Source organism: Photinus pyralis, unplaced genomic scaffold, assembly GCF_008802855.1.
Source record: "Photinus pyralis isolate 1611_PpyrPB1 unplaced genomic scaffold, Ppyr1.3 Ppyr1.4_LG2, whole genome shotgun sequence".
Lineage (NCBI taxonomy): Eukaryota > Metazoa > Arthropoda > Insecta > Coleoptera > Lampyridae > Photinus > Photinus pyralis.
Genome location: NW_022170403.1, coordinates 24,430,436 through 24,444,574, shown reverse-complemented (window position 1 = coordinate 24,444,574; position 14,139 = coordinate 24,430,436). Strand labels below are relative to the sequence as shown.

Sequence of the window (14,139 nt, the reverse complement as noted above, 5' to 3'; positions counted from 1 at the left end):
GTAATTCCTGCACTCCTTTCACAGTCCCCTCTACATTGTCATTACTCTCTCCTTGTTGCAAACGTAGTTTCCTCTTTTCAGTGCAAGCTCTAATTAGGATTTTGTAAATTCTTTAGAAAATATTTTAGCGTATTGTACAAGAAAAAAACGCCTATGAATTCGGTACGTCCGGTTCGTTCGTTTGAAATCTCAGCAGTTTTTAGCGCATTTCCACAAAAATAAAAAAAATGCGCTATTGTGGCCACTTTGTTCGTCCGTCCGTCCGTCCGGCTGTCCGTCCGTCCGTCCGCTCGTTTTGCGACGCTACTAGTTCTTTATCTTAAGAGCTATTGTTCTACTTTTTCGCTATTTGGTTCGTTATGGTGTCGAGTCTTGTACCAAGGAAGGAATTTTTTCTGTACCGCTTACAAAAAAAGTTATTGTAAAAAAAAACAAAAAACCGTTTTTTACATGTTCCATAATTTTACCCTTTTGCCGTTTATTAACGATCCTAGAGATCGTTTATAATTTTGCATTGCTATCTGTCGCCTGCCGGTTGGTCTCTCCGTCTGTTCCTTTGTCTGTCTGTCCCTCTATCTGTCCGTGTGAACGATAACTTTGTTTAGAAATGTTCGATCGCTTTTACATCTCCGTTAGTTATGAACTGAATTGCATGAAATTCAATATGGGTATAGCTTTAGCCATATAATACGCAAAACCAAAAGTTGAATCGAATCGATTCAAAATTCACAGTGCCCTTTTCGCATCTCGACCATTTATAAACCGAATTGCAAACTTTTTTACTTATAAAAGTATTTTAATGAAATTTGATACATAGGCACTTGGAATAAAGGAAAATCAAACGCCAATTTCAAAATTTGGTTTTGCGCATGCGCAGTGCCAACTTTTTATTTATGGAAGAATTTAAAGAAATTTGATAGATAGGCACTTGGGATAAAGGAAAATCAAACGCCAGTTTCAAAATTTGGTTTTGCGCATGCGCAGTGCCAACTTTTTTATCTATGTAACCATTTAAGTGAAATTTGATACTTAGGCGCTTGGAACAAAGGAAAATCTAACATTAGTTTTAAAATTTAGGTTTGCGCATGCGCATTTCCAACTTTCTTATTTTTCTAAATTTGAATTTTTCTCGAAAAGTGAGCATTAGAGTGAAAAATGTTATTACAAAAAAGATGTATCTATATGAGATCTACAAAAAAGTACACGTTTTGCGTCGAGTTCAAAATAAAGGCGCCAGAGGGCACATTCACACAACTCGATTTCTGATTCTATATTTCAAAAAAGCTTCAGTTATAATTCTTTATAACTTTCTTCCCACATTCTTCAAGGAATATCGCTGAAATAATATTTAAAAAAACATTTAAAGGCATATCTATCTAAGTACATCATAATTTGGAGAGTTCTTGCAGATGTACATATATTGCTGTGGTTTGGTTTTGATTTTTTTAATACTTTTATCCTCATTTGATTATTGTGTTGTGCATATTTAATCTGTGTACTTATTTCCATGCTTTGTGGTTAAATAGAATAACATTGAGCTAGATTTCGCCAGGGAACATGTTCAATAAAGACGATTTATTATTATTATAAACGACAAGGTAAAAATGGTTAGATTTCTAAATTATTCCGTCGCACACAACATACGTCATAATAAAACCAGTATTTAAAGATCTTGAAACACGTTAAAAACAACAAAATTGCCGTTGGACCTAGATAAGAAATTTCGTTGAACTCGAGATCAGCATTTTTCGACGGAATTGTTCGGAGGGGTTGGAATTTAAAAAGTTTTTACAAAATCTGAAATGGTATATGCAAAAACTAATCGTTCTGTTTCTATATTCTGTGATCGTCACGCGTAACGCTCAGCAGCCGAAGGTTCACGATTTTTTAAAGAGCTTTGCCGATTTGAAAGAAATGATAGGTAGCATTAAAATAGCCAATGTGAATGTGTCTTTGAAATTGACTAAAATAGGACACATTTAAAACGTATTTAATAACTGCGGTGTAATATTTATTTATTATATAAGACGATAAAGGGATATTTTAACCATTGAGTGAAAGATGTTAAACTTTCACGAGATGGTTAGTTTCCCTCTATCGTCTTGTACAATACAAAACTTAATTGTATAGCAGAAGCCATATAAATCATTATAGAGTTTCTGATTTCAATTTAATTTTGACTTCAAAAATAGCAAGCTTACGTTCTGTCGTCGCAGTCGTTTCCATAGAAACTTCTTGTCATATATTCCAGCCGTTATTTTATATCGTACTCTGCATGACATTTGAAGTAGGAATGACAGATGTCATTAGAATGCACAATCGACTGTTTCACTTTATCTACCCTAGCGGTTAAAGTGATGACTATCTACCCTCACGGTTAAAGAGCGATTTAAGGGTGGAATTCATAGATATTACTTAAGTTACACTTACACTTTACTCATACTTAGCGCGTACTCAGTGGTATTCAAAGATATAGTTAAGGTGACGCATGACATTATTGCTATAGTAACGCGCGAAATTTGGACAGATACTAGCAGTAAATATAAGTTCCACTTAAACTAAACTAAGTGTGCACTTAGTAAAGTGTAAGTCTAACTTATGTAATGTCTATGAATTCCACCCTTAGCCTACTCATTCAAACCTATTAAAATGTCATTTTAACATATGCTATAAACTAAATGAAATGAATCTAAGATTATTGTTAATAATAAGTATTAGCTTGCCGCTTTGTAAGCGATCTTTACAATCTAATAGCAGGGTGTGTAGCGCAACTGCAACGGCGCCACCCTTCGATTAACCATAGAAATAATTAAAATAGAAACATAAAAAACCAGAATTGTAATTAAAAAAAACTAATATTAGTAATATTCATTTTTTATAATTGTTTTAATTCTTTTTTTTTTATTTAAGTAATTTTAGCTTAATTATGTATGTAAATATTACAAAATTTTACGGCACCCACTTTGAGAACCACTGCATTAGAGTGTAATTAAAAAATATGGAAGAAGCTGAGGAGTTTAAACTCGGTCAATCGAATTAAGGTCCTTTGGCCGAATTACAAGTCGGCCGGCCGGGTTGAACAGAAAATATCACCTCTTGGTCCTTGAGCGGTTCCGTAACTATCTCTAACTGACATGGTTTCGAATTTGACATATTTTTTCACAGTTTCAGAGGTTCAGTAATTAATCAGCTATATCACTGTTGTCTGACAAATTAGCAAAATGTTTTTTTGCGAATGGATAGCTAACTTGAAAAATGTGGACAATTTTTTTAGTTTTTTTTAGAAAAATTTTGCAAGTACATTTTTTGCCGGTTTTTGAATCTCTTTCCATTGATGCATAGTGAGTTTCGAGTTTTTAACCAAAAACCGATTGTCACCTTTGAACGCTTATTCGTATTTCGAATCACACTTGAAAATCAGACCAATAACATTTGATAGCGTAGACATTTAGCTGTCCATTCGTGAAAAAAACATTTTGCTAAGTTGTCACACAACAGTGATATGGCTAATTTACTGAAACTCTGAAACTGTGAAAAAATGTCAAAAATGCCAAATAACTTCGAAACCATGTCAGTTAGACATAGCATCATATTGACAAAGTCATATTGATTTTCTAAGAGGAATTCGAAAATCCTCGTCAGAAAAGATAGTGCCATTTGAAGTAAGAAAGTTCCGGTACCGTTCTATTACCTATAACTGGAAAATCGACCATCTTGAAAATATTTGTGAATGATTCCTTTTGATCGATTTATTCAAAAAAAGTAATGAATCCCGAATCGAAATTCCAAACCGTTCCTAAAATACTTCTAATAGTCCACTTAAAAACAACACCATTGAATTTATAACTATCAGAAGCGCCGATCCCATACAACAGTTTGTGACCATGTCAAAACTTTCCGCCGCTACGAGCAGTTCGATCGTTTGAAAGTCCGTGGGCGTTGCATTTAAACTAGTATTGTTGTTTTGTCACTCGGGCAGTAGATGACAGCATTACAAACAATGTAAGTAATGTAGGTTGTAATTCGAAAGTTTTCCCTTCTAATAGTTAGATGTCAGGATGGTTTTTTGTTTTTATAAATATGATTGGAATGTTCTAAAAATAAATACCTTACACAGCGTCGCGTAAATAAGTGTGTCTTTTGTGTAGCTTTTGACGATTGTGATTTATGTTTAGTCAGTGACATTCTAACGTGTGCTTGTTGATTGTTGAACTTTTACTTTTTGCTAAGTCGGGCTAAGTGGTATTAATGGTACATTATCATAAATTCCTTGAATTTGTTATAAATTCAATGATAAATTGTAGGGATTAGTTTAGTGTTAAGTTGTTTTAAAGTGAAGTACTTTTTACTCGACTTTTTATATAGTGTAATCCGAGGTGTAATCGTCGAGATAATCATTGACGTTATAACTTACAAATTCAAATATCAATGGTGTGATGTTACATGTACATTTTTAGGACAAGTTTTGTGAAATTAGATGTGTAGTGCCTAACTAAATGATGTAATATTGGAACTTCCACCATTTCGGATAAAAGATTTATCTCGGGATTTATTTTATACCACTGTAAGTTGCATATTTTAATGTATTACAAATTATTAAATATATTTGATCTAGGTAAGTTTAAGTCCAGTGGTTCGTCATTACTTACATCCGAAAAGAATCTAACGTAACATGCCTGGAACGTATTGCTACTACTTCAACTGTAACAAGAAGAAAAGTTTGTTGTTTTTAATATGTATACTTTATTACGTTGTCCTTGGTTAGTTAGTCAAAACGTTATAAATGAGGGCTGCCCATATGTAAATTAGTTATAAATTCAATATATACATTTTTGTGACTTTATGTTCCTCTCCTACAATAAAAAAGGATTTTTAATATTTTCACTAAGAAAATCTTCAACATGTTTAATCTCGGTTTAATACAAACTTGGAGATCTGAGTTGAGTTATTTTTTTTGGTGTAACTTTGGTTACAGTGCTTGATCGCCCCACAAAAGTTACGCAACTATTCATTATAAGATTTGGCGGTAAAATGTGTATTTAGTATAGTTATTCTCAATAGCCGAAATTCGACAGTATCCGAAAATTATACCCATAATGTGTTGTGAGCACAGCAGCTGACGCAGAATGCTATCAGAGTAAACGTGCCCGATGAACAGGTAAAAAAATTAACCAAAACGCGTTGTGTATATATTCCACTCTTATATATAAATAATAAGCATAAATTGTGCACAACTCCTGTGCAGATAAAGCTCATTTTTTTTAACCAAAATAGCTTTTACATCACCAATGGATATATTTCTTGCAGACGTCTCAATCGCCCTTTGTGAGTGCGCTCTTCCGACAATCCGTTCTTGAGGTAGGTATAAGGGAATATACCCAATCACGATAACAGGTCGAGGAGGAGGGCTGTGGTTGGCAGAAATTAATTCCTTTCGTTGAGACCCCGTACTTTGATAAGAGGACAGAAGGAAGGGCAGTAGTTGGTAGAAAACGGTTCTTTTCGTTGAGACCTTTAATTAGAATACAATGAGAGATAAAATTAACTTTTACCCCCCCACCCCTTTGGGGCCCGTCGCTCACAGATCTCGAAAGAGTCGCAACGGAAAGTTATAGTTTGTACAAACTAATTTATTTCGATGAGAGTATTACAATACCATGAAAGGTAGAACGTGTGTGCCCCCCCCCCCCTATTTCCTAAAGTTTAACTTGGCACCACTAATGGCATGCGTATGCAAAATCTGAGACCAATTGGTTGTCGTATGTAAAAGTTACGCACGTTTTACTTTCAAAAACAACATCTCAGGAAATAATTCGTGGAGGGAACCCCTTTTAGACAGTGAAATTTGACGGCCGTCTGGCACACCTTCAAGGTATAGGCCACCTACTGTAAAAAATTCCAGGACTCTAGGACCATTCCCTTAGAAGTAGTTCGAAACGGCAGAAGTGGGTCCGGACGGATGGACAAAACGCAAACAAGGCACCTTTTTTTTATTCTTGAAAAATGCGCGAAAAATTTACCTAAGTACTTTAAAGGAAATAATATCACTTAATCACTTTTATTATGCAAGTGACATGGGCGAATAAAGATACCCGCGAAGCAGGAGCGCATGGGATTTGGCTTCTGATTGTGGGTCAATTAATTCTGTCGAGAAGGCGTTTTGGTTACCTAATTTGTTTTATCCATTTGCCGGAAAACTAAACTCTTATTGCATTCGGAGTAAATTGCAGTACCTATCCACAACGCGTTATGGGGTTTAGATAGAGAATTATCAATTTTTAATTGTTAATACGAACTTCGTGTAACGTGTTTGCACTAGGTAATTATTTTTTAATGCATTCCATGGATTAGGAATATTCAAAAATACGTGAGATTTTAAAAGAAAATATGATCCTAAGGTAGTTTGGAGGGTACAAAATTAAGAATAGATGTACCATTGATTTGTACCTATGTAGACCTTCCCAATTGTGTTTTTAACATTTATCATTGAATTTATAGATAGTTATAAATGCAATGCATTTATCATTGAAATATTAGAGTAACTACATACATATTCTCTGACCATATTGTTTAATTGATCAAGGACGCCTACGTGGGTTTTTTGCTCTCATGTAATTCAATCTTCCTTATGGAATGTTGAGTAGGTCACGATTCATGAAAGGACGAATGTTTATCTTGCGTCATCGAACTCATAATACGTGCTTATGTGCCAAATAAATGAATTACAAACGTTTCGTTAGTATCAAGAACTCTGTATGCGACATTTACAAATCGAGATAGTGGGTTCGTTACAGATTCCTGTATAATAATTAACAAAGATAAAAAACTGACATTATTATTCATCTTTCTCGATGGTAGAGACATCTACGTCTAGTAATTTAAACTATTGAAAACAGTCACATATCCTGCCATTTAACCTGCGCTTCTGATAGTTATAAATTCAATGACACCCTATAAAGTGTACTGCGATAATGAGGTATAAAGTAGCGATAAAGTAAACGATCTCGATAAAGGGAGGTGGGCGGTAATTGATAGAAATCAATTTTTTTCGTAAAGACTTCATTAGAAAACCATCATGGATAAAATCACTTTGCAAAAAAATGCGCAAAAAAGGTAATATAAATCGATTTAATTCAATCAAACGATGCATGTACTTACCTATCACAAATTTGGGTTCGGTAGTGTGTGTCTTTTCATTTCTCGTAATTGATAACCTAATTATATAAATGTTGAATAACGAGTCCTTTATCAACGCAACGGTACATAATGAATTTATATTCTTTACTCGACTTTATATTCGAGAAGTACAAATATTGTGTGTTATACCGGAGGTAGGTGGGTATGTATCTACCTCTGTGATAATACAAGTGCAACGCGTGTCTCTACACAAACTTTGCATATCATTGGACAATGTTTTAATTTATTATGTAGATAGGAGTGAAATTATATCAGAGATTATATCTCATTAATTATTAGAATTTGCGTTCCTAATTTTCAGGAAAACGAAACGCCAAAAAAGTTTTGGTTTTCATTTTCGTAATAAGTTTTTTTGAAAAAAGGATTAGTTTTTGGTTGTAATTCACAAACCAATTGAAATTTTTATTTAAAAATTCTTCATTTTGTGTAGAATTATATTAATTTACTACACTAAAAATTTCAACAAATTCGGTTCACTGGTTCGCCTGAAAATTAGGCACGCAGATTCTCCATAACGTTTTAATGCAGACTCCAACCTTAACGGACCAAACGTCAACAGTTTTATCAAAAGTATGTATTAAAAACTCGTTACTTGCTCCTTTTTTTTCTTTGGCTGAATTATTTTCGACATCAATTAGCTCTGCCAGCCGTTTCAATTTCAACACACAAAACTTTAATTGTGATTGTACCATAGAGGTTTTCCAAGTGAACCGGTTTGACCGGGTTTGTAGAAACTACTTACCAGACAGAGGTGGGTAGTGCCTTGACAAAAAGTGCTTGCTAAAGGGCTTCAATTACTTTTCTAATTTATGGAAAAGTGCTTGAATTACCAAGAACTTTTAAAAAGTGCTTGGGGCTTCAAGCTCTATTGAAGTGCTTCAAGAATTTCCAGCACTTCTAAAGAGCTTCAAGCACTTTTAAAACTGCAAGGGCACGTGAGATAATCTGTAGACGGCAACTCCCGAGCAGATAAAAACTAAGTCAATGTGTCAAGATTGTTGAGGTTGAATTAATTATAATTAATAACTATTTGGCGGAATCCTCTTCGACAGGGGCGGACTTACCCGGGGGGGGGGGCGGTTGCCACCTGGACCTGGCCTGTAGATCATAATGGCCCGTTGGAAATTTATAAGTATGTGCTGTATTTAGTTTCTTGCACTATTAATAAATTATTAACACGTTTCTCTAATTGGGGTTGATGTTAGGTTGTTAAAAAATTCTGTTTTAATTGAAGTGTTTTACAATGAATTTATCATTTTTTGTCGTAGCATGAAAGTGCTGAAATACAATGATAGGCGACGCACCTCGTGTGGATTGTATATTTTGTTACTTTTAATTATCAGCTGCAATTTAAAAAAAAAACTGTATGGTAATTTTCTATAAGAACATTTTTTTTCCGGGTCGATCTGAGACAATTTTTTCTTCGGGGCTCAAAAAAAGGCTTTTTTACCAAAAATCGACTACACCAAAAATTCTCGGGAAAACACTTTTTCTTATTAATTTGGGTGCGTAGAATCCAAATCAATTCGTACTTTTTCGATCAGACTTCTCAATCAAAAAGTTATAGACTAGAAACCAATTTCGAAAGAAAATTCAAAGGGCTGTAACTTTGGAACTAGTAGCTCAATCTTGGAACTGTTTGAAATTATGGATTCTACAGGCCACATTCTATAAGAAAATTTTTTTTCCAGGTCGATCTGAGACAATTTTTTCTTCGGGGCTCAAAAAAAGGCAGTGTATAAACCTTCCTTTTTTACCAAAAAATCGACTACACCAAAAATTCGTACTTTTTCGATCAGACTTCTCAATCAAAAGTTATAAGTCCGCCCCTGCTCTTCGAGGAATTTATAACGACTACCTTACTAATCAGTTGAACAATATTATGGTTCGTACTTACTTCATTGTAACATTCGATATATGATCGACCCTTGAACGCGTTAATATTCGGAGTAGGTACACTAGATTCCTGAAGTGTAGTGTACATTTGAGAAACGTAAGCGATACAGAAGCGAATTACAAGTATGTACCTACATCAAGTCCCTTCTGGCATTCATCGGTTCATTAGATCCCGAACCATGTGGCTCGTAAGTTTCGATTTGCTCTAGGTTTTCCGGACCGAATTTTGGAATTGAACTCACCTCAAGCGTCAGCGTCCTGCATTACTCAAGGTAAGATTTGTTCTTATATTGTTACTTGTACATAGCATTATCCCTGCGAAATTTTTGCCCGGAATTTCACTTAATTTATTAAGAATCGTTGTGAGATCCCATAAATCAATTTATTCGACCACTATTAAATCAGAGGTTGTATTCATTTATGGAAATTAACTGTGAGTAACGTAAATGTGTGAAATTCGCGGAAAATGTCTTTATTGTGAGGGGAAACTTAATTTACATTTATTAAATTTATTTTAATTGTCCTTGAAGGATAATATCTTCGGATTGGATGTCATTACTGTCCTTTCGTAGAATCCTTCCAGTTTTATGCAGGGCTACATTAACTTTTAGAGAAGCTGGGTCACTGGGTGGCGCCGTTGAGTGAAGATTAACACTCAACGGTGGCGTTCATTCTAAGCAAGAAGGTCATATACCCAGACCGATGTAACCGCTGTGAGAGTTCTCAAACCCTTTTCATTTAATAACCCTGAGCTAGCTGGCCGTTTATGCGGCGGGGTTGAGCCAGAGAAGCGCCAGTTTCACCCACTGTTATATAGTCATCTGCTGCAAGTATAGCCATTCGATCTTCAGTGTTTTATAACATGTTGCTGAATGGGAAAGGTACCTACTTAATATGCTATCCAGCCACCTAATTATTTCTGCTTTCTGCTTAACATCTCTTTTATAACATACGCATAAACAACAATAAAGTGGAGGGCAAATTGCACTTAAACAACTTAAGTCCCTAAACTGAGAGTTAGAAAATTATAGTAACCAGAAAATAAAGACAAATTGACTTGTATATATAATTGCCACCTAGCAAATCGTTAACTATTAACTCATACACTCCTATGATTATCATTGTTCACTTGAGATTGGGACGCTATATATTTTGGCAAAAAGGGAGAGATAAAAAGGGGAAAGTAAGTATTTAATCGTTCAAGCTACTTTCGCGATGTAATGTAGAAAATCCGATTTTTTATTTATGGAAATAGAATGAAAGTTATAGGCAACTTGGCTCGCTAAATTATACAATCTGCTTGGATAAACAAAGCCACTTTAAATATTTATTATAAATTTCAGAGGCGGATTAACTTCAACAGCAAAATGCATATTTATGAATAATATAGAAAGCTCACTAATGAGAAAACACCTGCGGTCCGTCGTCGTGCGAAGATTCACAACTTTGCAATTAATCTAGAAGCATGAAGCTCTTCCACCGTACGTAAAGTTTTAAAGCTTTTCACGTCCAGGGTCCAGAAGAGTTTATGGAAATAGTATATTACATTATGAGCATAAAAAGTGCACCATTCTCTGAGGAGCAATTATTCCAACAATAGGGAGTCACAGAATGGTATTTTTCATCCAAATAACATATACTATTTTTGATCCAGCCGAAATCAGTTAAATTTGAAATTTAATAAAATTTAATGTTATTTCGGTCCAAAGACCTCGTCAAATCGATCGATCGGTAGCAGCAACGTGTGGTGTGTACAAGGGGGCACCTGTGAATTTTGAATCCATTAGACTCAACTTTTGGCATTGCCTATTACCTATATGGCTGAAGCTATGCCCATATTGAATTTCATGCAATTCAGTTCATAACTAGCGGAGATGTCAAAGCGATCGGAAATAGTTATCATTCACACGGACAGATACATTGACAGACAAACAAAGAAACAATCGGACATACGAACAGACAGACGACAGACAGCAATACAAAATTATATAAACGAGCTCTAGGATCGTTAATAAACGGCAAAAGTGTAGGAGTATGAAACATGTAAAAACGGTTTTTGGGTTTTTTTACGATAACTTTTTTAGCAATAAACGCAGAAAAATTCCTTCCTTGGTGCAAGCCTCGACACCATAACAAACCAAATAGCGAAGAAAGTAGAACAATAGCTCTTAAGATATAGAACTAGTAGCGTCTCAAAGTACGAGCGGACAGACGGACGGACGGACAAAATGGCCACAATAGCGCCTTTTTTTTATTTTTGTGGAAATGCGCTAAAAACGATATGTGTCTACACGTCTACCCTCACGGATACTATAACTATTATAAAATCTATTTTAATAACTCAAAGAGAATGTGTAATGTTTTCAAATTTCATTAAAAAGTTTTCCCTACAGACGATTTCGTACAAACATATCTAACACATGCTCCTTCAATATTTGGACGCCAAATGCCTTTACATAAACGCAAAGGCAGAATTAGAAGGTTTTACTTTAAGACACAACAATTTCCAAAGTATAATTAAAAGTTCTAGTTAAACTTCACAGACCAAATAAAAGTTAAATAAACCGATACAACGAAATATGGAAGGATCCTCAGTATTACAATAACTTTTAACGATAATTTATTTTAATGTTACAAAATACATCAAATTCATGTCTTGGCCATTGAGATAATGCTCTTAATCTTGTTTCGATCAAAATCCATGTGGTCGCCAAAAATAGATCAAATTCATGTTTTGATCATTGAGATAATGCTCTTGGTCTTTTTCCCAACGTTCTTGGTGCATAAATAACGATTTTGACATGTTTTGATCAAAATTCATGTGGTCGCCAAAAATAGATCAAATTCATGTTTTGGTCATTGAGATGATGCTCTTAGTCTTTTTCCCAACGATCTTGGTGCATAAATAACGATTTTGACATGTTTTGATCAAAATCCATGTAGTCGCCAGAAATGCATCAATTTTATGTCTTGAGCATTGAGATAATGCCCCTAGTCTTTTTCTCGACGATCTTGGTGCATAAATAACGATTTTGATTATTTTGATCAAAACCCATATGGCAATAATTTAACATTTTTGAATCACACACATGCGGTTATCAAATGTGCACGTGATGTACTCTTGCTGCATCAAGATAATGCGTTTGAAACCTTTTAAAACTCTAAATTCAAGTATAAAGTGTAATTTTTGCTACATTTTGCTCTAAAACTTTCGACCTATACCACAGAGAAGAGTTATATTAAAGTATTACACATCTAAGAGTCATAGGGAATAATCTAGCGGAAGTCCCAACCCGATACATGACCTAGGGAATGAAATATGTTGATTTCTATTATATTTAGCCCGTAGTTTTTCCTGTTCCCGATTCACTCGAAGTCCTATAACTTTTGTTCCTATTGAACCACCTTCCTGAAAATAGCGTCCGTCCTTAATGTCCAAAGAACCCGTACACCAAATTTCAACTCAATCGGCCACTTTTAAAAAGAGTTAGAGCGCACACGGACGGACGGACGGACGGACGGACGGACGGACGGACGGACGACAATACAAAACTATAAAGGATCTGAGGATCCTTAATAATGTAAGCAGTTGTCAATAAAACTAAGTCTATCATTATGGAATTAGTAAAACTAACGACCTTCGAAATCTCAATTCTCAATAATGAAATATTGGACGTATTGGTAAGAAAACAACTGGGAAACTTCGTCTAAGAAGCAAGCTTAAAGTTAAGAACTTCGTTTCAATTAATAATTACATAAATTTTAAATCGATTGTCACATAAATCAATCCCCGAAAGTATAGAGAAGTGAAATGCAATCATAAACACCCGAACGTTTCTGGTTTGGAGTTATTTAAGACTCTATTAGCAAGTGGATAACAATCGGGGTTAGTTGATTTCATAATTGGCCATGAACTCAATGTAAGTGACATTTGCTAATTTTGAGAGGGTGAAATTAGTTTACTAATCCTAGTCAAACTTTTGGGTATCAAATAAGCTCACAGTTTAGAGAATGAAATTTTAAATAGAGGTTATAGTAATTGATCGAGGGCCTAATTTGTTCAAAACTAAAATGCGTCCTTTGGTAACTATACAATTATCTACTAAGTAAAGTACTGACTTTGTCCTTTAAACCCTTACGAACACGAGCTTACCTACATTTCGTTTTCACTTAAATTATGCCTTATGCGTTATTGTGACATCGTAGCGAGATGAAAAAGAATATAATGTTCGCATACAAAGGAATATAATAAAAGGTATCTGTTGTGTACTGCAGACGTCATATTGTTGTCAAGAACATAATATCTGGTCTTGTACGACGTTTTATTCATTTGTATATCTACAGATTCATGATTCAGATTCATGATTCACGTGCCCTTCTTAGTGCTATGACATACTATGCTGAAAACCGCATGCGGGAAACCGCAGCCGCAAACTTGAGCGGTTCCAGCATTTTTCATTTCATGGCATACTACATGCGGGAACCGCATGCCGACTGCCGTGCAGAAAATAGTCCCTTGCTACTGCAGTTATTTATTGAATAATCTTCGGGAGAATGGACGCGTACAAACATTTTCTTTAATGTGGTAGCTGTATGTGCAGCCGAAGCAGAAGGTTTACTCGGCAACCCAAGGAGGAGGAGATATTCCGTGCACCCATATCATCGATTACATCCCGATAATTTTAATACTTTTTACACAGATATCAGAAGTTATGATGAAAATTCATCACAGCCCTTGTCCCAAAGAGCAGGGCGCGCTTCCACCAACGCAAATAATTTATCGTTCTCAGACATTATTACACTACTACTTGGCCGGTCCGGCAGAAACGTTGCGGCTAGTATGTCATCGCATACCTGTTTCTTTGTGTTCTCCCACTTACCGCAACCGCATTCCCGCCGACAAGTGCGGCAGCAAAATCGCATTTATATGCGGCGACTGCAAAACGCACGTAGTATGTCTTTATGCATTTAATTATACATGGCGCGGTTTTTTATTTTCCAGCATGCGGTTTCCCGCATGCGGTTTTCAGCATGTCATAGCACTTA

General features: G+C 35.2%; 1 long non-coding RNA gene across 1 annotated transcript in view; it reads right to left on the bottom strand.

Annotated features, from left to right (window-relative positions):
* Positions 1-232: 232 nt before the first annotated feature.
* Positions 233-14,139, bottom strand: part of LOC116164342 — a 22,784-nt gene continuing 8,877 nt past the window's right edge. Inside the window, exons 3-5 of the long non-coding RNA XR_004143875.1 lie at positions 11,254-11,260; positions 8,999-9,000; positions 233-244 (exon numbers count right to left, since the gene is read on the bottom strand). This is a non-coding gene — a long non-coding RNA (uncharacterized LOC116164342). The remainder of the gene's footprint in view (positions 245-8,998; positions 9,001-11,253; positions 11,261-14,139) is intronic.